The 24127-nt window shown below is 41.0% G+C and overlaps 1 long non-coding RNA gene across 3 annotated transcripts in view; it reads left to right on the top strand.

Moving 5' to 3' along the window:
- LOC120524058 overlaps nucleotides 1-24127 on the top strand; it is a 156968-nt gene that overhangs the window by 49998 nt on the left and 82843 nt on the right. For 2 of the 3 annotated variants that reach the window (XR_005632739.1, XR_005632736.1), the window contains exon 1: nucleotides 21464-21615. The exons of the other annotated variant lie outside the window; for it this stretch is intronic. This is a non-coding gene — a long non-coding RNA (uncharacterized LOC120524058). Of the gene's footprint in view, nucleotides 1-21463; nucleotides 21616-24127 lie in introns of those variants that run through there. 3 annotated transcript variants of the gene reach the window in all.

Here is a 24127-nt window from a genome sequence, read left to right as displayed (position 1 = left end):
TGGGCGGGATCAGGTTTGAAGAGGAAGCAGGACGAACCAGAAGAGAAATATATATGAGATTGTGCCGCATCTGTTAGGACATTGGGGGCGGTGCTCATTATGAAAGGTATTTCGGTTCAAATAGTGTACACTTTTGAGAAATATAGAAAATAAACCTGGACTCTAATAATAGATTGAATTATATAGCGCCTTTCTAGACGCTAAAGTGCTTTCGGTAGGCAGTGGGATGGCAACTAATGGTGGATGATGTGGTGGCAGCCATTTATTCTCCGGGACACTTACCTTACATTATCTATTAGATGGTAAAGGGCTGAGAGAAAGAGATAGTTAAGGGGCTCAGAGGTGGGCAATACAGCCAGGACATCGGTGGGACACCTTACTCCTTTTCAAAGCATGTCCAAGGATCTTTTATGACCACAAAGAATCAGGTGCCATATTTACAGCACAGAGTCCCTGTCATTGCACTGGTAGCATCAGGTAACCACACACAGACCACCGGGTGTGCGCCCCCTGCTTGCCTCACCAGCACTTCTGTCTCAAGCTTTTCCTACCTGACCTCCCATCCAAGTACTTTGCCAGGCCCAAACATGCTTAGCATCAGGTGGAAGTTCAGGTGCTATGGCTGGTGGTTTTTTAGGGATGGGTTTGTCTGTTTTGAAAGGTGCTATAAAAAAAGAAAAAGTCTGCCGATTCAGCCCCTCTTATTGTGTGATCCTATCAGGACTGTGAAGAAACTTGAAATGGTGTTCATTATGAAAGGTGCTATAACATATCAAAGGTCCGTTTTATCAAAACACACACACACACAGTGCCTCACAGTGTAACTCGGTGTCAGATTCGGAGTTAACCCTTAACAGACCACAGACTCACCACGTGACCTGTGAGTCACATACTGTAAAAACAAGGTGACAGTTGACCTGCAAAGTACTACCACCGACCTCACACACACAGATATTTAAGAACAGTTTTTATGGAAATGCGCACAGTTTAATGTCTTAATGTTTCATGTAATCAAGGCATAAAACAAAAAACAATAGCAAATTTTAAAAAGGGAAGGAATCATTAGGTATACAAAATTGTATTCAAATTATTGATTGCTCAAAGTAGCCCGCACCTTTTTCTGATATAACAGCCAAACTGTGGTAATTCTTTTGATTCAGAGTGCCAGTCACCAATTCCATCTTCAGCAAAAGAACCCCAGACCATCACACTTCCTCCATGTTTAACAGTTGGTGTCACACACTGAGGAACCATCACCAACTCGATGGCGTTCAAACACCCTGCATGATGAGGGGATTTCAGATTTTGATTCACTGGTACATAAGACTTTAGTCCAGTCTGCAGTAGTCCACAGCTGGTATTTCAAGGCCCAACTTTGTCTTTTGAGGAATGGCTTTCTTGCTGCCACTTGCCCTGTCAAACCCACAGCACAAATTCTCCTCTTCACAGTACAAACTGACACTCGCTTTTGTCACCCTGCACTGTTAAAGTTGTTGTGCTGTGAGGCACCTGTGACCACGCAAGCTGGTGACCCTCAGAAACTTGTCTTCTGATTGGCTGGCGACTTTGGCTCTGACAGAGCTCTTCATATCAGAGTTTCCTTACAGTTTCCAGTTGCCTTTGGATTATGGAGGACACCACTGGACTCCCTGACACTTTGATTTTTTTTGGAGTTCCTCTAATTGAAAGGCCTAAACATCTAAGGGTAAAAGGGTTCCGTCTCATTTAATTTGTTAATTGTTGTTTTCTTGTCATTATCACTTTACTTTTGTCCAAGCAGGGCTTCACAGGGTGTAGTAACACAGCAGTCTGCTCCAACTCTGCTTTAAGACACACAGAGGGTTTTTAAGTAATCAGCAGAAGTTAGGACACCTGTGCAAATTGTGTTCTTTAACTTGCAAGACTTCAGTTACTTGAATTGCCACAGAACATCTGTAAGTTGTCACATATTAGTTGTTCCCTGTAGAAGGCCCATTTGTAATATTCTGTATTTTCTGTTTTTCAGTTTTACTTACCTAATCTTTAAATTTAAACCTCAGACAGTTTTTCGAAACTGCTGTAATGTTAACGGCAACTGTGACCGTACTGTGATACAACAAATCTGACATTCTGGGGGTCCGCAGTTAAGTGTCATGCATCACCAGGGCTGGATTAATCATTAAGCAAAATACACAAGTGCCTAGGGTATGAAGGGATGTGGGAGCACCACAGAAATGTTTCATTGCCAGATTTACTGTGGACCAGATGGTGTAGAACCGCAAAAGTACAGCTGAAAGTGGTTCGACAAAAAAAAATAATAATAATAATATATATATATATATATATATATATATATATATATATATATATATATATATATATATATATATATATATATATATACTGCTCACAAAAATTAAAGGAACACTTTTTTATTGGGCCTGGCATGAAATCAATTAAACCTGTCTGATAATTTTCTGGTTGGTTAAGCAGCTGAGGTCATTGTTAATCACTTTCAGCTGTATTGGTGTTCATGGACAGGTGCACTAAAGTGGCAACAATTAGAAAACCCTCAAAACAGGACTGGTTTTACATGTGGAGGTCATTTCAAGTTTCTCCCTCTTGATCTTTTTTGGCTGGTTTTCCACTCGTGCTAGTTTTGGCTTGAGTAATCATCTCTACTGGCAGTATGAGGCGATTCCTTAACCCTACAGAAGTTGCACAGGTTGTCCAACTTCTCCAGGATGGCACATCCACACGTGCTGCAGCAAGAAGGTTTAATGTGTCTCCCAGCACAATCTCCAGAACATGGAGGAGATTTCAGGAGACTGGCTGTTATTCTCGGAGAGCTGGACAGGGCCGTAGAAGGTCCTCAACCCATCAGCAGGACCGATACCTGCTCCTTTGTGCAAGGCGGAACAGGCTGAGCACTGCTCGTGCCCTACAGAATGACCTCCAGAGGGCCACTGGTGTGAATGTCTCTACCCAAACAATCAGGAACAGACTTCATGAAGATGGCCTGAGGGCCCGACGTCCTGTAGTGGGCCCTGTGCTCACTGCCCAGCACCGTGGAGCTCGACTGGCATTTGCTCAAGAACACCAGAATTGGCAAGTCCGCCACTGGCCCTGTACTTTTTACAGACAGAGCAGGTTCACCCTGAGCAGCTGTGATAGACGTGAAAGAGTCTGGAGAAGACAAGGAGAACGATATGCTGCCTGCAACGTCGTTCAACATGACAGGTTTGGTGGTGGGTCAGTGATGGTCTGGGGAGGCATATCCATGGAGGGACGCACAGACATCTACTGCGTAGGAAATGGTGCTCTGACTGCCATAAGGTATCGAGATGAAATCCTTGAACCCATTGTCAGACCCTACGCTGGTGCAGTAGGTCCTGGTTTCCTCCTAATGCGTCAATGCCCGGCCTCATGTGGCAAGAGTATGCAGGCAGTACCTGGAGGATGAAGGAATTGAAACAATTGAATGGCCTTCACGATCCCCTGACTTAAACCCAATAGAACATCTGTGGGACATTATGTTTCGGTCCATTAGGCGCCGCCAGGTTGCTCCTCAGACTGTACAACAGCTCAGGTATGCCCTCATACAGATCTGGGAGGAAATGCCACAAGACACCATCCGTCGTCTCATTTGGAGCATGCCCGACGTTGTCAAGCATGCATACAAGCTCGTGGGGCCACACAAGATACTGAAAAGCATTTTGAGTAGCAGAAATTAAGTTTTTGAAAAATGGACTAGCCTGCCACATCTTCATTTCACTCTGATTTTAGGGTGTCTACACAATTGAGCCCTCTGTAGGTAGAAAACTTTTATTTCCATTAAAAGACTTGGCATCCTTTTGTTCCTAAGACATTGCCCTGTCGTTATTTGTATAGATATCCAACTTCATATTGAGATCTGATGTATCTAATGTGTTTCTTTAAAGTGCTCCTTTAATTTTTGTGAGCAGTGTATATACAGTGCATCCGGAAAGTATTCTCAGCGCATCACTTTTTCCACATTTTCTTATGTGTCAGCCTTATTCCAACATGGATTAAATTCATTTTTTCCTCAGAATTCTACACACAACACCCCATAATGACAACGTGAAAAAGTTTACTTGAGATTTTTGCAAATTTATTAAAAATAAAAAACTGAGAAAGCACATGTACATAAGTATTCACAGCCTTTGCCATGAAGCTCCAAATTGAGCTCAGGTCCATCCTGTTTCCCCTGATCATCCTTGAGATGTTTCTGCATTGGAGTCCACCTCTGGTAAATTCAGTTGACTGGACATGATTTGGAAAGGCACACACCTGTCTATAGAAGGTCCCACAGCTGACAGTTCATGTCAGAGCACAAACCAAGCATGAAGTCAAAGGATTTGTCTGTAGACCTCCGAGACAGGATTGTCTCGAGGCACAAATCTGGGGAAGGTTACAGAAAAAATTCTGCTGCTTTAAAGGTCCCAATGAGCACAGTGGCCTCCATCATCCGTAAGTGGAAGAAGTTCAAACCACCAGGACTCTTCCTAGAGCTGGCCGCCATCTAAACTGAGCGATCAGGGAGAAGGGCCTTAGTCAGGGAGGTGACCAAGAACCCGATGGTCACTCTGTCAGAGCTCCAGAGGTCCTCTGTGGAGAGAGGAGAACCTTCCAGAAGGACAACCATCTCTGCAGCAATCCACCAATCAGGCCTGTATGGTAGAGTGGCCAGACGGAAGCCACTCCTTAGTAAAAGGCACATGGCAGCCAACCTGGAGTTTGCCAAAAGGCACCTGAAGGACTCTCAGACCATGAGAAACAAAATTCTCTGGTCTGATGAGACAAAGATTGAACTCTTTGGTGTGAATGCCAGGCGTCATGTTTGGAGGAAACCAGGCACCACTCATCACCAGGCCAATACCATCCCTACAGTGAAGCATGGTGGTGGCAGCATCATGCTGTGGGGATGGAACTGGGAGACTAGTCAGGATAAAGGGAAAGATGACTGCAGCAATGTACAGAGACATCCTGGATGAAAACCTGCTCCAGAGCGCTCTTGACCTCAGACTGGGGCGACGGTTCATCTTTCAGCAGGACAACGACCCTAAGCACACAGCCAAGATATCAAAGGAGTGGCTTCAGGACAATGAGTGGCCCAGCCAGAGCCCAGACTTGAATCCGATTGAACATCTCTGGAGAGATCTTAAAATGGCTGTGCACCGACACTTCCCATCCAACCTGATGGAGCTTGAGAGGTGCTGCAAAGAGGAATGGGCGAAACTGGCCAAGGATAGGTGTGCCAAGCTTGTGGCATCATATTCAAAAAGACTTGAGGCTGGAATTGCTGCCAAAGGTGCATCGACAAAGTATTGAGCAAAGGCTGTGAATACTTATGTACATGGATTTCTCAGTTTTTATTTTTAATAAATTTGCAAAACCTCAAGTAAACTTTTTCACGTTGTCATTATGGGGTGTTGTGTGTAGAATTCTGAGGAAAAAATGAATTTAATCCATTTTGGAATAAGGCTGTAACATAACAAAATGTGGAAAAGTGATGCGCTGTGAATACTTTCCGAATGCACTGTATATACTGTATATATATATATATATATATATATATATATATATATATATATATATATATATATATATATATATATACATACATACAGTGGAACCTCGGTTTGCGAGCATGATTCATTCCGGAAACGTGCTCACAGTCCAAAGCACTCATATATCAAAGTGATTTTCCCCATAAGAAATAATGGAAACTCAGATGATTCGTTCAACAACCCAAAACTATTCATATAAAAATGATTATTCCAAAATATAAAGTAAAAATACATAAAAAAATTAATCTGCACTATACCTTTGAAAAGAATCATGGCTGGTGTGAGTGAGTTTCTAAACTCTTGTGGGATTCCACCCAACGGGACGACACACGGAAGAGCGTCCAAAAGCAATCGCAGTCTCCCAGCGCTGTAGCAGTTCACCGTAAAAACAAATCCAGAAAGATCGCTGACATGCTCTAAGCACCTGCCGTCAGTGGTTGATACAAGGAACATTATAAATGCGCAGGGCACAGTATCACTTGGCCACGACCCTGCCTGACTGCTGTGTCTAAGTATAGGAGAGTGGCAGATCCCGCTACAATAAATAACTGCGCTGGGACTGCGCAAGACAGGGACTCGCACGTCACAGCACACACACGCACGCGCGCACACACACACACACACACAATGCTGTAGTAAACAGTATACGCTTGTATGGATGTTGACTATATGAGTGAGGCACGCCAACTCAGACGGAGAATAGGAGACGATTGCCCACAATCCCGCAGTGAGAGAGAGAGAGAGAAGAACCATCAGCTCAGTTGTGATTACATGACGCTCAGCAGACAAAGCGTATACAGACTACTCGTATTGCAAGACGTCGCTCATTTATCAAGTCAAAATTTATTAAAAACTTTAGCTTGTTTTGCAAAAGACTCGTAAACCAAGTTACTCGCAAACCGAGGTTCTACTGTATGTATATACTGTATATATATATATATAAATATTTGTAGTTGGAGATCCACAAAGGGAGAGAATAAATCACGTATCATAAAGTAGTTTTTATTCCTGAGCTTTCAGCTCCTGCCAGGGGCCTTCATCAGAGGATAATGCTTAGACATACAAGAATCAAAGGCAATATATAGCAAAAAATATTTGGGCAGGCGGGGAGAGGTGGCTAAGTCAGCGTGATCATGAGGGGGGGTATTGGGTGTAAAGGGGATCTATCTATCTATCTAAAGTTTTATTTATTATGAACATGTTCTTCTTAACTTTGCATATGCTGGATTTATGTCCAAGTGTCTGTTGATGGCTGTTGATAGCCAAGATTTCTCTGGCACTTTTAGTACTGGCCTTAAACCTTACTTGTACATTGTCCCAGTTAAATGTATGTCCTGTTCATTTAGTATGCGTATAGATCAGTGACCGTGAGTCCTTCCTTCTCATGGCGCTTGTCCCAGTCCCTGTATGTCCTGTTCATATATATACTTTTAAACTAATCTACAAGGTGTAAAACTGAAATGGATTGCATTTTAAGAAAACTGAAATATATATATATATATATATATATATATATATATATATATATATATATATATATATATATATATATTGCTCAAAAAACTTTAAGGAGCACTTTTTAATCCGGGTATGGCATCAAGTCAATGAAATTTGTGAGCTATTGATCTGGTAAGTTAAGTAGCAGAGAGGCTGGTTAATCATTTTTAGCTGCTTTGGTGCACTAGAGGGGCAACAGTGAGACGACCCCCAAAACAGGAATGAATGGTTTAACAGGTGGAGGCCACTGACATTTTTCCCTCCTCATCTGTTTTGTCACTAGTTTTGCATTTGGCTACAGTCAGTGTCACTACTGGTAGCATGAGGCCATACCTGGAACCTACAGAGGTGGCACAGGTAGTCCAACTTCTCCAGGGTGGCCATTGCCAGAAGGTTTTTTGTGTCTCCCAGCACAGTCTCAAGGGCATGGAGGAGATTCCACGAGACAGGCAGTTACTCTAGGATAGCTGGACAGGGCCCCTCGTAAAAGGTCCTTTACCCATCAGCAGGACCCACTGGTATCTGCTCCTTTGGGCAAGGAGGAACAGGATGGGAACTGCCAGAGCCTACAAAATGACCTCCAGCAGGCAGGTCACTGGTGTGAATGTCTCTGAGCAAACAATCAGAAACAGACTTCATGAGGGTGGCCTGAGGGCCTGACATCCTCTAGTGGGCCCTGTGCTCACCACCCACCTGGCACCATGTAGCTTGTTTGGCATTTGCCATAGAATTCCAGAATTGGCAGGTCCACCACTGGCACCCTGTGTTTTTCACAGATGAGAGCAGGTTCACCCTGAGCACAAGTGACAGACGTGAAAGGGTCTGGAGAAGCCATGGAGAACTTTATGCTGCCTGTAACATCGTTCAGCATAACCGCTGTGGTGGTGGGTCAGTGATGGTCTGGGGAGGCATATCCATGGAGGGACGCATAGACCTCTACAGGATAGACAATGGCACCTTGACTGTCATTAGGTATCGGGATGAAATCCTTGGACCCATTGTCAGACCCTATACTGGTGCAGTGGCTCCTGGGTTCCTCCTGGTGCACAACAATTCCCGGCCTCATGTGGTGAGAGTATGCAGGCATTACCTGGAGGATGAAGGAATTGATACCATTGACTGGCCCCCACACTCACTCGTCTGACCTCAATAGAACACCTCTGGGTGGGACATTATGTTTTGGTCCATCTGACGCCACCAGGTTGCACCTCAGCCTGTCCAGGAGCTCAGTGATGCCCTGGTTCAGATCTGGGATGAGATCCCCCAGGGACACAATCCGTCGTCTCATTAGGACATTGTCAGGCATGCATATAAGCACATTTGGGGGGCATACAAACTACTGAGTATGATTTGGAGTTTTGGCCAAATGGACTTGCTTGCCTGCCTGCTGCATCATTTTTTTTTACTTTGATTTTCGGGGAGTCCGTGAATTCAGCCCTCTGTAGGTTGATCATTTTCATTTCCATCCTTTTGTTCCTAACACATCACCATATCAGTCCATATCAGAAGAGATAACCAGCAGGATTTTTTTTTCCCATTGACATCTGATGTGTTTTCAAAGTTTTCCTTTAATTTTTTTAGCAGTTTATATATAACCCACTGCAGGACACACAAACACCCACATCTACACACCAAGCACACACTAAGGACAACTTAGAATCGCCAATCCACCTAACCTGCATGTCTTTGGACAGTGGGAGGAAACCGGAGTACCTGGAGGAAACCCACACAGACACGGGGAGAACATGCAAACTCCACGCAGGGAGGACCCGGGAAGTGAACCCAGGTCTTCTAACTGCGAGGCAGCAGCGCTACCACTGCGCCACTGTGCTCCCCTTTATATATTATATATATATATATATATATATATATATATATATATATATATATATATATATATATATATATATAGTGACAGATAGGGGTTGCTGTCGCTCCCTTGAACCCCTGTCCAAGACGTCAGACACCAAGTAAAAGTCCAAATATTGACTTTATTAATAACGCACAGTGCACAAAGCACCCTCCTCTCCACAACACTCATAAACCACAATACAAATCTCACTAATAAACAATCCTCTCCCAGACACGTTGCCACCCTTCCACCCAGCTCAGCTCGCCGTCTGGGAGCTCCCACAATTTTTTTATATTCCCTGACCCGGAAGTGTTCCAATTCCCAGTCCATGTGATCTCCTATCACTTCTGGGTCAGATAAAAAGTCCTTTACTTCACCCCGGAAGCACGTCATCCCCCTTGTCCATGTGATTCAGACCTACTTCCCGGGTGTAGGGTAAATAAACGTTGTTCCTCCCTGCAGCGTCATCTAGTGGCCCCCACAGTATCCAGCAGGGCTGTGGATAAAGACTCCAATGTCCATGATGCCCTGCTGGTCTTCGGGGCACCTCCATGCTGCAGGGAGAGCTCCACCTGGTGGCTTGGAGGTATTGGCCGGGATGAACGGCCAGCCATACACCACTATATATATATATATATATATATATATATATATATATATATATATATATATATATATATATATATATATATATATATCCATCCACTATCCAACCCACTATATCCTAATTACAGGGTCACAGTGGTCTGCTGGAGCCAATCCCAGCCAACACAGGAGAATGGGAATGGCCACATGATAAAACTGGTTTATGCAGTGTCTATTAAAAGTATTCACCCTTTGAGATGTTTCCACAATTGATTGTTATATAACATTGAATGCTTTAATGTCAATATGAGCACAGATCATTGTGAAGTGGTGTGAATTATTTAAAAATATATATATATATACCCAAAGTAACTGATCTCGTAAGTATTCACCTCCTTCAGTATGACCCAACCCAAATCCTCACTGGTGCAGTCCATTGGTTTTAGAAGCCCCATCATTAGTTCAATTGAGTTCACCTGTCTAGGAGTTTGTGGGGAGCCAGCATGGTGGACTATTCAACACAATGAAGACATGAGAACACAACTAGCAATGTCATGAAACACAGGTCAGGGTGACTAGAAAATATCCATTTATTTACTTAAATCAATCATTAAGACATGGAAGGAGTATTTCGCTGTTGTAAATCTGCTGGAGAAGGCCATCCACAAAATGTCAGGGAGGCCACCGAAAGGTCTATGGGAGCTCTGAAGGAGTTCCAAGCTACAGTGGACATGCTGGAGAGACCGTGCAGACAACAAGTGATGCCCAGGTGCTCCACCAGTTGCAGCTTTATAGGGGAGAAGGAAAGAGGGAGATATCTAGAGAAAAAAACAGGCTTGACATCTGGACAGAAAGAACATGGGAGACCCCCGAAGTCAGCTGAAAGATGGTTATGTGGTTTGATAAGACCAAAGCAAAACTTTCTGACAATATGACTAAACACCATATTAAGTGTATGCAAACCACTAACCAAAAACCTCACCATGCCCACTGTGAAGTACAGTGGTGGCCGCATCAGGCAATGGGTGAAGAATCTCTGCAGGCAGACCCCGGAAAGCTTGTGAAGGTAAAGAGAATGCAACAAAATACGGGGAAATCCTGAAGGGAAAAAGCTGATGCAATCTGTAAGAAACCTGCAAATTAACGACAGATTGTTCTTTCCATCAAGACAACAAATCCAAATATAAAAACAAAGCTACACAAGAATGGCTTCAAAACAACAGTAACCCTGTGAATGACCCAGAGTCCAGATCTCGGCCCGATTGGGAATTTGTGCCTGGATTTGAAAAAGGCTGCCATGACACCTGTCAGAGTTTGAGCAGCTTTGAAGAATGGCAGAGCCCAGGTGTGCAAAGCTGAGAGAGACCTGTGACTGCAGACTCAGGGCTGTCATGGCTACTGACGGGGTGATACTTATGCAGTCAATCATTTTGTGTTTTATATGTGCTATTAATTTAGACCACTTTGAAGTGATTTGTTCTCACTTTGTCTTTTTCTGTTGATCAGTCTCAAAAAATTCAAAATAACTACCACTATGATTCAATGTTCTATAACAATAAAATATTAAAACTTCCACAAAGGGGTGAATCCTTTTCATAGACCTTGTCCATGCAGTAAGTTGATTGATTTCCCAATCTTTGCATGGCGTGTCTGCAGAAAATGAATTTCACCCGCTTTGGGCTTTGCTATCCGCGGATGAGAATTTAGGCTTCAACCTCCTTAGCCATTAGGGGGCCCCACTGCCCGCTGTCCTTTAAACGGAGGCTGCCAGCCCGGCGTGTCGTCGCGGTGCTCAGATTGTCGCCGATTTCGCTGCGTAACCTCGCATGACGCGGCTGACTCGAAGCCATGCACGCGGAAATGCGGCGAAGCAGACGGCCACTTGATCTGTTTTTCTCTCCGCGGAGCAATCTTGATTTATTCATTCATTCCTCTTCTCAGTTATCTTTGTAAAGTGCGTCTGTTCTCAGGCCCGAGAATGAGGTAGGGCCAGCAGTGGAGCTCTCTTACTTTGAGCAGACAACTTTGAAATGTAGTAATCAGATGTATGAGATCTGTAATTACACGCGCTCCCTTGATCATCATCCTCACAGGAAGCAGCCTTATAAAAACTGCATACCAATTTTCACATTGTGAATATCAAAGTGACTATCCCATGCCATATAATCAACACAGCCAGAGAATTTCCCAAAGTGTCATATTGTATATATTGCAGAGAAAGAAAGCTGGAGAGATAATGTCCATATTACAAAAGTTTTCAAATAACTCTCCAGTTTGCACGGCGAGGCTAATCTGCTTCTTTTTTTTCCGTTTAAAAGAATTGTGACAGATAATTCCGAACTGCTGCATTGTTAACTGCAAGTGCGACCGTGATACGACGAATCTGACGTTCTGGGGGTCTACAGTTAAGCGTCATGTACCACCAGGGCTGGATTAACCATTAAGCAAAATACGTACGTGCCTAGGGCATCAAGAAAGGGGAAGGGGGTATAGGGTTCGTTGTCGGACCACAGAAATGTTCCATTGCCGGATTCACCATGGACCATATGGTGTAACTGCAATAGTGCAGCTGAAGCTGGATCGACAAGAAAGAATCGCAATCTGATTAGGTGGTTTGTTTTATTTGGCAGACAATGTATCATATATATATATATATATATATATATATATATATATATATATATATATATATATATATATATATATATATATATATATATATTATAATACATACACATTTTGGGAATACACCACAATTCGCATCCGCTAACTGCCACACTGACCACTGAGGCATCACGTGATCGTTCTTGTCTCGCTCATGTCGGCTGTCCCGTTTAGTCGTCCACTGCGAGTAAGTGCACCTCATCATATATGTGGGGAGCACCAAAATCCTTTTTAAGTGCTTAGGGCCTCTAAAGGTTTTAATCCGGCTCCGTGTAACCCCCGACACCCGGCGGTTCACACGAACAGTTTGCACGTTGCCATTACGTAACCTCCTCCGTGTTCGGCGCGGATATTTGGGCAGCTGAGCCGAGCACGGCAGCACTGACCTCAAAGCAGGACTCATTCAAGAGCACGCCCGCAGACATTCACGGTGGAGCCAAAGTGAAACAGTCAAATAACGTATACTACACGCCTTTGGGGGATATGGGAAAAATATGAAAACCTTCATAGCAGGCAGCATCCGAGAGACCGATTCACGCGCACGATCCCTCTATCCGTGAAGCGGCAGCACTAGCCGTTGTCACCTTTCGAACTAGCGTTGTGCTGCGTTTGTCACCCGCTACACGGCTGCGCTTGGGTCTTAATTTGGCATCCTGAGGTGGTTAGTCGTGTGGTGGGTGACATTTACCATTTGAAGGGAATTACACCTCAAAATTTACCGAGATGTCTTGTAAAGTCCGTTGAAATGGTAAAGTTAGTGTAAGAAACGACCCGTTGGCTTTTAAAATAACGACACTCTTCTGGGTTCCACAAGTACAGCTCCCAGAAGACCCGTCCGCATGGAGGACCCAGAAAGAACCTTTTTATTTACACCAGTAACAGGTTTCACAAATAACCATGATAAAAGATTTGTGACATAGCTGTCTGAGTTTTACAAAGACGATTGCTGTATACAACAGCAGAAGCTACATTCAGGTTTTCTCCATCTGTCACAAATCATTGTCTATTGCAGTATAATTAAAAATTTCTGTGTGTCCAGATATTAGGAACTTTTTCAAAGCTCAATGACCCAGTTTCACCAGAATGAAAAAATTCTTTGCCAAGCCGTGGATCTATGAGGAACCACAGCACGCAGTAGAGCGCCATGTCAGAACCGTTGTTTTTATAAAGACTGAGGATATCTTCGCCGGCTCTTTAACGGCGCTTTACTGGTTTGTGTGGTTCTTTCATTTAATTCTGGGAAAGGGCTGCATGCGTATAAACCTGGGCCGTTTGAATATGGAAAAGCTCCTGATACGTGGACAAAACGGGAATCTTTAGTGTGTACACTCTTAAAGTAAGAGTTTTTTAGTGGCGCTTTACTGGGGTGTGTGATACAGATTGCTCTAATAATAATAATAATAATAATAATAATAATAATAATAATAATTATTATTATTATTATTATTATTATTATTTACGTTTATTACATTTTCTTACGACTCGAATCGCTTTACATAGTGAGTGGGGAGCCACTTCAGCCACCATTAATGTGCTGCATCCACCTGGATGATGCGACGGCAGCCATTTTTGCGCCAGTACGCCCTCCACACTTTAGCTATTAGGTGGTGAAGCGGGGAGAAAGATGGCCAATTAGGGAGAGGGGATGATTAGGGCGCCAGAATGGCAATTCACCCAGGACATCGTGATATACCCTGCTCTTTACGAAGGATAACCAGGGATCTTTTATGGCCACAGTGTCCCAGTCACTGCACTGGAGGCATTGGGATCCACATTCAAACCTCGGAGTAAGCGCCCCCTGCTGGCCTCGCCAACACTTCTTCCAGCAGCAACACGCCTTTCCTAGATGGTCTTCCATCCAAGTACTGGCCGGGCCCGAACAGGCAGGTGGGCGATCTCTTCTGAAGTGCAGGTGGTGTGGCTGCTGCTAGGAGCTTCTCAAAGTTGGTGGACCTTTACTGGGATGTGTGGTTCTTCCCGTTTTATTCTGGGAAGGCGTCTGTGAATATGAAACTGTGCCATTTGCCTTTGAAAGGCACTCCTCAATTGTCTGTAAAACAGAACTCTTTAGTGTGTGGTACACTCTTAAAAATAACAATTCTTTGGTGGCACTTTACTGACTTGTGTGGTTCCATTGCTTGATGCTGGGTTCAGTGAAACGAAGTTGCTTCTTTGGGCTTCGAAAACGTTCCTAATATGTGGCTATAACAGAAATCTTTAATGTATCATAGGCTGCCTAGCAGGCTTTGACAGATCAACGTAGCCTGTTATTGTAGGCAATTTAAAAATCAGGAACCCATCGGTGCTTCATACATCATTTATTATCTGTTCATGGTTATTTATGGAGCTTATTACGAATTTAAATAAATAAAGGGTCCTCCTGAAGCTTTCATTTAGTCGACCCTTTTGGGAATCAAAAATGTTTTCCCTAAATGGCATCGTTCTGAAGAACCACACTGGCACCTTTATTTTAAGGATGCAGGCACGTGGAATAAGAGTTTGTGTACAAATGTATCAGCAGTAAATAAATATTAAAACTAAAATAAGACAGAACGATGATTTGTTTGTGGAGAACCCCACACCGAAAAACTATACGCCTGAAAAAGGAAAGCCATGCAATGTAAGGCCGCCATTCACATTTAGTTACGCCTCGATCCCAGGTTTCATCCTTCTTGAATTCTTTGATTACCATACAAGAGCAAACTCCGCAAGGACAAAGAGGGGCTGCGGGGGGAATCTTTGAGGTGGAAGGTGGCGCTAACCACTGCGCCAACACGGCAATGTCACAATGCAACGCAAATACCATTTAACGTTCTCAAGTTTTAACTCACAGTAAGAACGGGCGAAAACACACGCTTACTAGGCGAGTCTTTACTCTGTCGTATTGTCAGTTTCTTACACCTTTTTGGATTAACTCAGTCGAGAGCCATGAATTATCCAACCGTCGATTTTCTAAAGCTGGTTATTCTAATTCAGATATGCGAGAAGAAAAAAAAAAGAGAAATCGTAACCAAGTTTGTAGTTTTTAGATTTGGAGCTTGTAGCAACCAGAAGCAAAAACAGCAGCCTCTACGCGAAAAAATGTCTTGTTAACCGGAGCCTCACAGAAAATGAAAACTCGCGTATGTTTAATGTTGTGAATTGTGCATTCAGGCTCCGGATGATAGTTTCTTATATCTGAGTGCACCGTGATCGCATTTCCCACCTATGTCCCACCACTAATTTTAAATTTCCAAACACATGACAATATGCTATTGGATATACAGAACATTGGAGATTCGATCCTTTCTTTCATTCATACCCAGCTACCTACATACATACATAGCGGCATGGTGGCTCAGACTTAGCTCTGCTGCCTTATACTAAAGGAGACCAAGGTTCACATCCAGGGTCATCTTTAAATGGAGTTTTCATTTTCTCCCCATGCTCTCTTGGATTTCCTTCCACAGTTGGCTGTGTGCATGTGTGTGTCTTTGTGTTTATCCTGTGATGGGCTAGCGTCCTGTCCAGGGAATTCTACCTGCCATGTACAATATATTTGTTGCAGTAGGCTTCACCTTCTCCGCAACCCTTTTCAGGATAAAGCAATTATAGATAGATAAATATAATTGAAAGGTGCCATATAATAGATAGATAGATAGATAGATAGATAGATAGATAGATAGATAGATAGATAGATAGATAGATAGATAGATAGATAGATGTGAAAGGCAATATATAAGATAGATAGATAGATAGATAGATAGATAGATAGATAGATGTGAAAGGCACTATATAATATAGATAGATTGATAGATAGATAGATAGATAGATAGATAGATAGATAGATAGATAGATAGATAGATAGATAGATAGACATGAAAGGCACTATATAAAACAGACAGATAGATAGATAGATCACACAGAGCTGCTGTCTGCGTAATGTTTTTGTGTTACATATTCATGCCTAACTGATTGTAATTTGAAATCTTCATTTTTTATATATGGATGTGTAAAATGAAGTATCTTCATTAAATGTTTTGTTGGAGTCAAAAGTTGATTTTTTTTTTTTTTAAGAAAAGAGGGCTTTTCTGAGCTTTGTATGTTAATAGTCATTAGAGGTTATGCCAACCTAAAGGGAAATAGCTCATTGAAAGACATCTCCAGTAGATAGAAAAGCCCCTGATAATCCCCAGATAAACTTTGTAATCATCTTTTTGAAAGACTCCCTAAAGATGATGATAAAGGGGATAATCTAACACTGGGCTATCTCCAAGGCATGAATAAGAGCACAAACAACTTTTTAAATCTGGGAAGAAGCATTTCCCCAGACACTACACACAATGGAGCCTCCATCTACTTTAGCTTGGATATTGATAGGATAAATAAAATTAATAACATCTTTTCATGGTAAAAGCTTTAGTTAAAGTACATCTAAGACACTTTATGGAACATATAAATTTGGAATGTTATCCTTTCTCTTAATTTTTTTTTTTTTTTGATTCATTGGCCATATTCATAATGTGTTACGATGTACAAGTGTGCAAATCCTACCGTAAATTCCAGATGAAGCATCTGACTGCAGCCCACTGATAAAAGCTGTTAAGACCCTGCCGCAATTTCTCTCACTTTTGTAAAAATCAAACCAAATTTACAAAATGACTTTTATTTAAAAGAAGGAAAGATTGGCAATACTTGAATGTCAGTACTCAGTATAGGGCATTAGAAATGTTTCTGTGTCTGGGAAGTTAACTCTGGGGGAAAAATAAGTCAATTGTGAAGACAAGCTGGGCTCACAGTAAATGTTTGCTGTCTCCTTACCTAAGTGCAGAAAAGAATAACTAAAACTACCAGCCACCCAAAACATCGACTCCGGTTTTGTCATGTTGTCAATACAGTTTGTAAACCGGAGAGAACGATTTTGCTCGAATTTCCAGTGTTACGGAAATCGGTCCATGCTGTTTTCGATGCTCTTGCCTCGGAGGATGATCTCCCACAAAATGAAATGAACAGTTGCCTTAGATAACGAAAAAGCGGGATGGCTGGGGGCTGCGGAGTAACTGAGACGTCTTTCAGCACCCAGGAAAGATGACCCCTCTGATTAAAAAAAAGTGCTGTCTGCGGACGCCACCGATCAGATGTGCCGGGTCGCCGCTCGCTGCTCACTGCCCATGTGTTGCAGTGTTTGTGTGGCTTTGCTGTATTCAGGGGGCCGCGCTCTTGACAGGCGAAGGCAGGAGCGCACAATAGCTAGAGAACGATGTATGTCCACAAGATGGGCAATAATAAATGACAAAGACCCCCCAGCCACCCCCCACCCACCCACCAACTGGTTTGAGCTGAGTGCTCGGCAGTGAAAAGCAGAACTCCACAATCATATGGCAAAGTTATTTAAAAAAAAATTGGATAGGAAAACTGTGATTTCTGGGCTTTATGTAAATGTAGCAACAGTAGATTTGACATCTGTTTGCCAGAATGCCTTGTTCTTAACCTTTTTCCCGGTACAATGTGACAAAATGTGACAGCCTGTCAAAGCCAGCTGACTGCCAGCTGTGCACTCCACTATAAAAAAAGATACTGTGGAAGATAGAGTAGTTTCTTTATTCGCCATAAGGCCATGGTGAAATACAGCTTTTATACTTTAATTTAACCGTTCTATAAAGACACGGAAAGGATGTGATACTTCATGCTCTATTCGCTCAATTTCCTATTTTCCCCCTCAGTGCTTTAAAAGCACCTTTTTTTTTTTTTTGGGATGTCTTGATCCTCTTCCCATTTATTCACAATCCAGTCAAATTTATTAACATTAACATATCATTTTCAGACTATTAATATTCAAGAACTATAGTCATCATTATGAATTTTGGAAGCATAAAAAACAGACTTTTTTTTTCTTTCTTTCTTTCTTTCTTTTCCCCCAGCGGTTATTTAGAAACGCGCATACACCACATTTGAATGCTTGTATATTAAGACATCATTGCTTCTTCAAGCAAATGTAATTATTTGCATTTAATGTCAAAGCCATTAAAATACCAAAAGTTAATTACATTACATTTTATGACTGGATGATCGTCAGGGTTATTCCGAATACGTAAGGTGAGCTGCGGCTGCTTGCTCTTATTGTGGCGTGGGTAACACTTTGACTTTTTTTCCTTTTTTTTTTTTCTTTTTCAGCCCCCTTCTCCTTCGTTCTTGAAGTATTTATCACAAATTCAATTATAACATAAACCGAAACATACATTTGAGCAATTTCAGCTGCTTACACACTGCAAATTTTAAATTGCCAGGGAGTGAAGCCTGCTGAATTTCTTTGATTATAATAACATCAGTATTTATTTAAAGTTCTTCAGTGTTTATGAATATATCCACAAAATGATATATGTTCTCCAAATGAAACCTTTATGTTTTTCTTTCTTTCTTTCTTTCTTTCTTTCTTTCTTTCTTTCTTTCTTTCTTTCTTTCTTTCTTTCTTTCTTCTTTTGGTTTCTGCTTCTTTCTTGGTATTGTTCAATGAAAAATAATGTGGGAGTTAATCTGCTCCTTTTTAAATCAATCAACAGAGGCAACACATCTAAAAAGTTGTATTATACTTGTGTGACTGAAGGTTTCTAGACATCATTTTTCTCTAATATGTACGTATGCCATTCTGCAAATTTGTGGTATATGTCAAACTGTCCACACTGATGAATGATGTGTTACACAGGATACCATTATCAGTCTGGCTAACCACCTAGCATCTAATTTTTAACTGCCGCAATTACAGGTAAAGGCACAGTGTGAAATACGACAGGAGCTATGAGGCCTGAGATGGATTATGTAAGGCACAAGGGTCCCAATTAGTGATTTGGCATCTGTAAAATACACATTAGTCTGCGTAAATATTTCTTTCATTTTCTTGGTAGGAACTGTTTTAATATTTACATTATATGTAAGCATATGTGTATCTGTGTGTATATGGTGTAGAATGTACATGCATTTACATATGTGTACACATCCTGTGTGTGTGTGTGTGTGTACATCTTAATTAATTTATAAGTAGGCCTCATGTGTGTGCATGTACAATAAATATGTGTGTACATCTCTATGTAATGGAGTGAATGTGCATAAAAAAAACACAAGGGCTCACTGTATTTGAAACTTTAGGTCTGTTATATATATATATATATATATATATATATATATATATATATATATATATATATATATATATATATATATATATACACAAAAACAATAAGTGGTCGGGGAGTGTAAATAGGCATGTGTATGTGTTTGTGTGAGGGTAATGTACAGATAAAGATCCAATTAAATATCAGTAAGTGGCCATATTCATTATATTATATGCATTATGCAATACACTGCACTATATATGTAATAATAATAATATATGCTCTCTCACACACCCATCTATCTGTGCATATATGAGGTGGACAACTTCCAACAATTGAGACACAACAGCTTTCATTTCTTTTGTTTTTCTAAGAGGAGCACATTAGTGTCAGTAGTAGGATGTGTGTGTGTATGTATGTGTTTTATATATATATATATGTGTGTGTGTGTGTGTATATGTATATGTGTGAATGTGTATATGTATGTGTCTGTATTACATATATATGCATGTGTGCATGTGTGTATTATATATATGTGTGTGTTATATATATATATATATATAATCTGTGTGTCATTATGTGTGTGTGTGTTATATATGTATATATATGAATGTCTGTATTATATATATATATATATATGTTTGTGTATATATATGTGTGTGTCTATATATATGTATGCATCTGTGTGTTATATTATATATATGTGTGTAAATGTATGCGTCTGCGTTTTTTATTTATATATATACGCATGTCTGTATTATATATTTATATATGTCTGTGTATGTCTATATATAAATATATATATGTATATTATATATATATATATATGTGTATGTGTATACTCCATATTTACTGAATGTATACTGTATATTTACATTTCATATTTATCTGACACCTTCACCCCAAGGCAGCATCCAGCACCTGAGTCACAGCAGCTTTTATTTCTTTTGTTTTTTCTAGTTGGAGCACAGGCAAGTGAAGTGAGTCAGGGTCACACTAGTGTCAGTAGTGGAATTTGAACCCACAACCTCAGGGTATGAAGTTCAAAGTCTTAAGCACTGCACCACACTGCCAATAATAATAACAGTATTGATAATATAACACTCGTATAATGTATAAGTGTTACAAACATAGACGTGTTATTCAAATCACTCATGCACATAATGTATATATATATATATATATATATATATATATATATATATATATATATATATATATATATATATATATATATATATATATATATACACACTGTATAGTGTGTGTTTGTAAGTAGGTAATGTAAATTGCATAAATTATACATACACAGGATTTGGCTTGGTTGGCTATACGATATGCTTATACAAGGAAAAAAGTTCTAGATGTATAATTTTTATTTGTGAAGGGCTTTTGCTGTATTCCATATATATTTAGAGAATTAGAGAGATCGCGTGCATACCCTTATGTCATGAAATATAATGTACTTGAGCGATATCAGAGACTGGTCTTCCCCGTTCACGAAATGAAAATGAAAGCTATCAAACGAAGGACACATTTTAAAGGAGGTACTGAAAACACGAGCGTTTTTATGAATGCACTTGGTCGCTGCTCGGCGAACAGGTGAAATACGAGGGTTTCTTGGCAGCCTTTGCCACCCACTTTCAGAAAGATGCAACAAAGAACAAGACAACTTAAAAAAAAAGAGAGAGCTAGCGAGTAGGTGAATTCGGAGGAAAGCCGCCGAAAGGAGAGCTGTACCTGCCTGAAGAGCGCGAGGTGGCAGAGAGCAGCGGCCAGACAAGCGGCGTCCAGGTGACAGGACCCTTCCCCGACGAGCGCCGGAGGTTTGTGAGTGCGGAGCGGCAGCCGCGGGCTCGCAGGTTGCTCTAAGGGAGGCTGGCTGGCTGGCTGGCTGGCGGGGACGTTGGGGCTCCACCTCCTCCTCCTGAAACGTCGCAGCTGCTTTCAAACCAACTGCTCCATTCAATTCAGCGTCGAGTGGGAACAAAAAAGTGGATATTTATTAGAATACTTGTTTTGTATTGTTCGGCGCTGCACAAAGGCGTTTCATTATGTAAGAAGGAGCCCCTTTCTCAGAGAGAAACAATAACTTGAAATTGTCTTTAAAGTCTATCAATAATAAATTTCATTTTCTTTTCTCTCCCATTCAGTGCGTATTGAGTGAGTGCTGGGCTTGGAAGCCGGGCACTGCTGCCCTTGACACATTTTCTCTCCTGAATTTGGTGGGATGGGTTGCTGTAGGCTTTTTATTGCTTGTTGCTTATAATAAGAAGGTGCCTAGAAAACAGAGTATAGGGGGGAAGATGACACCAGGGCCTGTCTACATGTCGGGTGGAATGAAGCTGGCGGTGTTCCTGTAAGTCTTTATAGCTCTGGCATTTTATCGGATTTAGTGCTGTGTGGGTCCAGAATGAATCCTGCTTTTTTGCGGCGATGAGCCCGTGTCGCGATGGGCCACTGGAAGTGCCTGCGCTCAGGTGCCGGCTATACGTTTGTGTACTGAGCGTTATTAACTGGTATAGTGGGGGGCTTAATAGAACAGTAAGGGTTAATTATCAAATACCGTTAAATTTGAGTTGTGACGTCTTTAGCCGTGAGGCTTCATGTTGTTGTTGTTGTTTACACCGAGCGGTGAGATTTTGCATCTCTCTTTACTTGGAGTCATTAAGCGTTTCGTCTTGTATTCATTCATGTAACCACGAGCCTCGTGAAACGAGCGGAAAACGGCGATTTTTAAAAATGAATTCAACATGAAAAGGCTGTCAAACTTTTCGTTTCAATTCTCCTCTTAATTATGCTGCTATTATTAAGATTGTAAGCAATACGTTGTTTGTGTGGCTCGTGTGATACATAGTTTTAGGCAACTGGAGCCTTATCATTAGTTAAGTCTCGGGATGAGCGCTCTTCACGCACAAACATACAGAGAAGGTCTGCTTAATGACACGCGGAGCCCGCAATTGATGTCCTCGTGAGCGAGATCGACTCCAGACTACAGCAGCACATGCACTCTCCAGATGGAGTCTAACCGAGCGAAACGTGTCACTTCGATTTCTCAAATGCCACTCGACTTTAATTAATTTCGAACTTGATTCTCGTATAACGATTCCACAATTTATCCCGACATCAGTAAAAAGGGGATCTTTGTCCTCATTGTCCTTCTAGTTCTGGGCTGTGCTCATACGGGGCGATGCTGGTTAGGCTTTGCAAATCCGTTTCTGAAAAGTCTTTTAAAAAAAAAAAAAAGATTGGATGATTACGTTTGTCGATCAACAGGCAATAAATAGGCAGCGAAAGTGCCGAGAAATTGATCAACAAATGGAGGTCGTCCGATTTCCTTATCACAGACAGGTGTTTTAGCGTGATAGCCGTTCCAGTCAATTAACCCATTAAAACCTCCTTTTTATCGCTTTGATTGTTTTGTGACATGGGAAGTGTAATTTAGCCGAGGGTTGTAGCCGATGCACCCCCACCCCCAAAAGCGGGCGCCCTTCTATCGATTGTTTATTATCGGAAATAAGAAGTTAATGATCTTTAAAAATGTAACCGAATTTAATTTAATCCACCGGCCTACCTATATTTACTGAATGTTTTTTTAAACTGCTAGGCGCAATTCTAATAAATTTTTAAGTAACTAAAATAGCCATTTATTTAATAGTTTCTTATAAACCAAGTACCATCCCAATGGAATAATAATAATAATAATAATAATAATAATAATAATAATAATAATAATAGTTAACGATTTTGTATTTTTCCACGGTGGATAGGAAAGAAGGTCAAAAACACAACGGCCGTACAACCTTCATAAGAAAAGCACCACGATGGTTTTCATTAAGTCGATTTAATAAACCTTTGCAACAGGAGAGCTTTTAAATTAAATTGCCTTGCATATATTTTAAAATTTCGTTACGCTGCTTTTATCAAATACCCCACACCTATGATTCGTTCGTTCTATTTTTTATTTTTATGGAGGTTTTTTTATAAACAAAACCTTTACACTAAATGTTTTAAAGAGATGTCAAAATTCTCGTGTGATCGAGAGTGGCTTCCTTTTATGAGCGGTTGGTCATTTCCATCAAATACATCGAGAGGGACATCCCATAAGAAACAGAAGAAAAAAAAAAAACATGAAGTGATTCGGAATCTTTTTAGCATCCTTGGGCTGTCTGGGGGTGGGTGTTACGTGGGGGCTACTTAGAATGGTCACGTGAGAATGTGCAGACATTAATTCTAGGCACTGTTGACTTGTCAAGTTTGCAATTTGCACGTGGACATCTTTATATTTGTTTCGTCTGGACAAATAAAGTATCTATCTATCTATCTATCTATCTATCTATCTATCTATCTATCTATCTATCTATCTATTAATGCGATCTGTAATTTGCAAAAAAAAAAAGTTTACTGCATTAACATATCAATTGCATCATAATTTATTATATTTGGTTTTCATTCGTTTTCGTTTGTCAAACAGTCGTGAGAAGAAATCGAATCGTGGCTATAACTTTAAGCGACTTGCGCGAAAGATGAAGTACCAAAGGGCAATAAAATGCTTGACATAGTGTGAAAAGTGACGAACTGTGTTCAGGTTGAAACAAAATCTAATTGATGAGGCGCAGATGGAAAATCGGGGGACAGAAACTATTCAATAGTAATATTGTACTGTATGGATCCCTAAACGTCAGCAGAGTCCGCTGTAAAGAAAGTGACTCCATTGCTAAACACTAAACGAGTGAAACATGCTCGGATTCCTTTTTATGATTCGGAAAAGGATATATTTAAAAGACCAAAAATAATCAGGAACATTAAATATGAAATTAAGAAAAACAAAATGCTAAATGACTATTATCAGTTGTAATGAAATCCGATAC

Source organism: Polypterus senegalus, chromosome 2, assembly GCF_016835505.1.
Source record: "Polypterus senegalus isolate Bchr_013 chromosome 2, ASM1683550v1, whole genome shotgun sequence".
Classification (NCBI taxonomy): domain Eukaryota; kingdom Metazoa; phylum Chordata; class Cladistia; order Polypteriformes; family Polypteridae; genus Polypterus; species Polypterus senegalus.
Note: the sequence above shows the minus strand (reverse complement) of the source record. Positions and strands in the feature narration are given on the sequence as shown.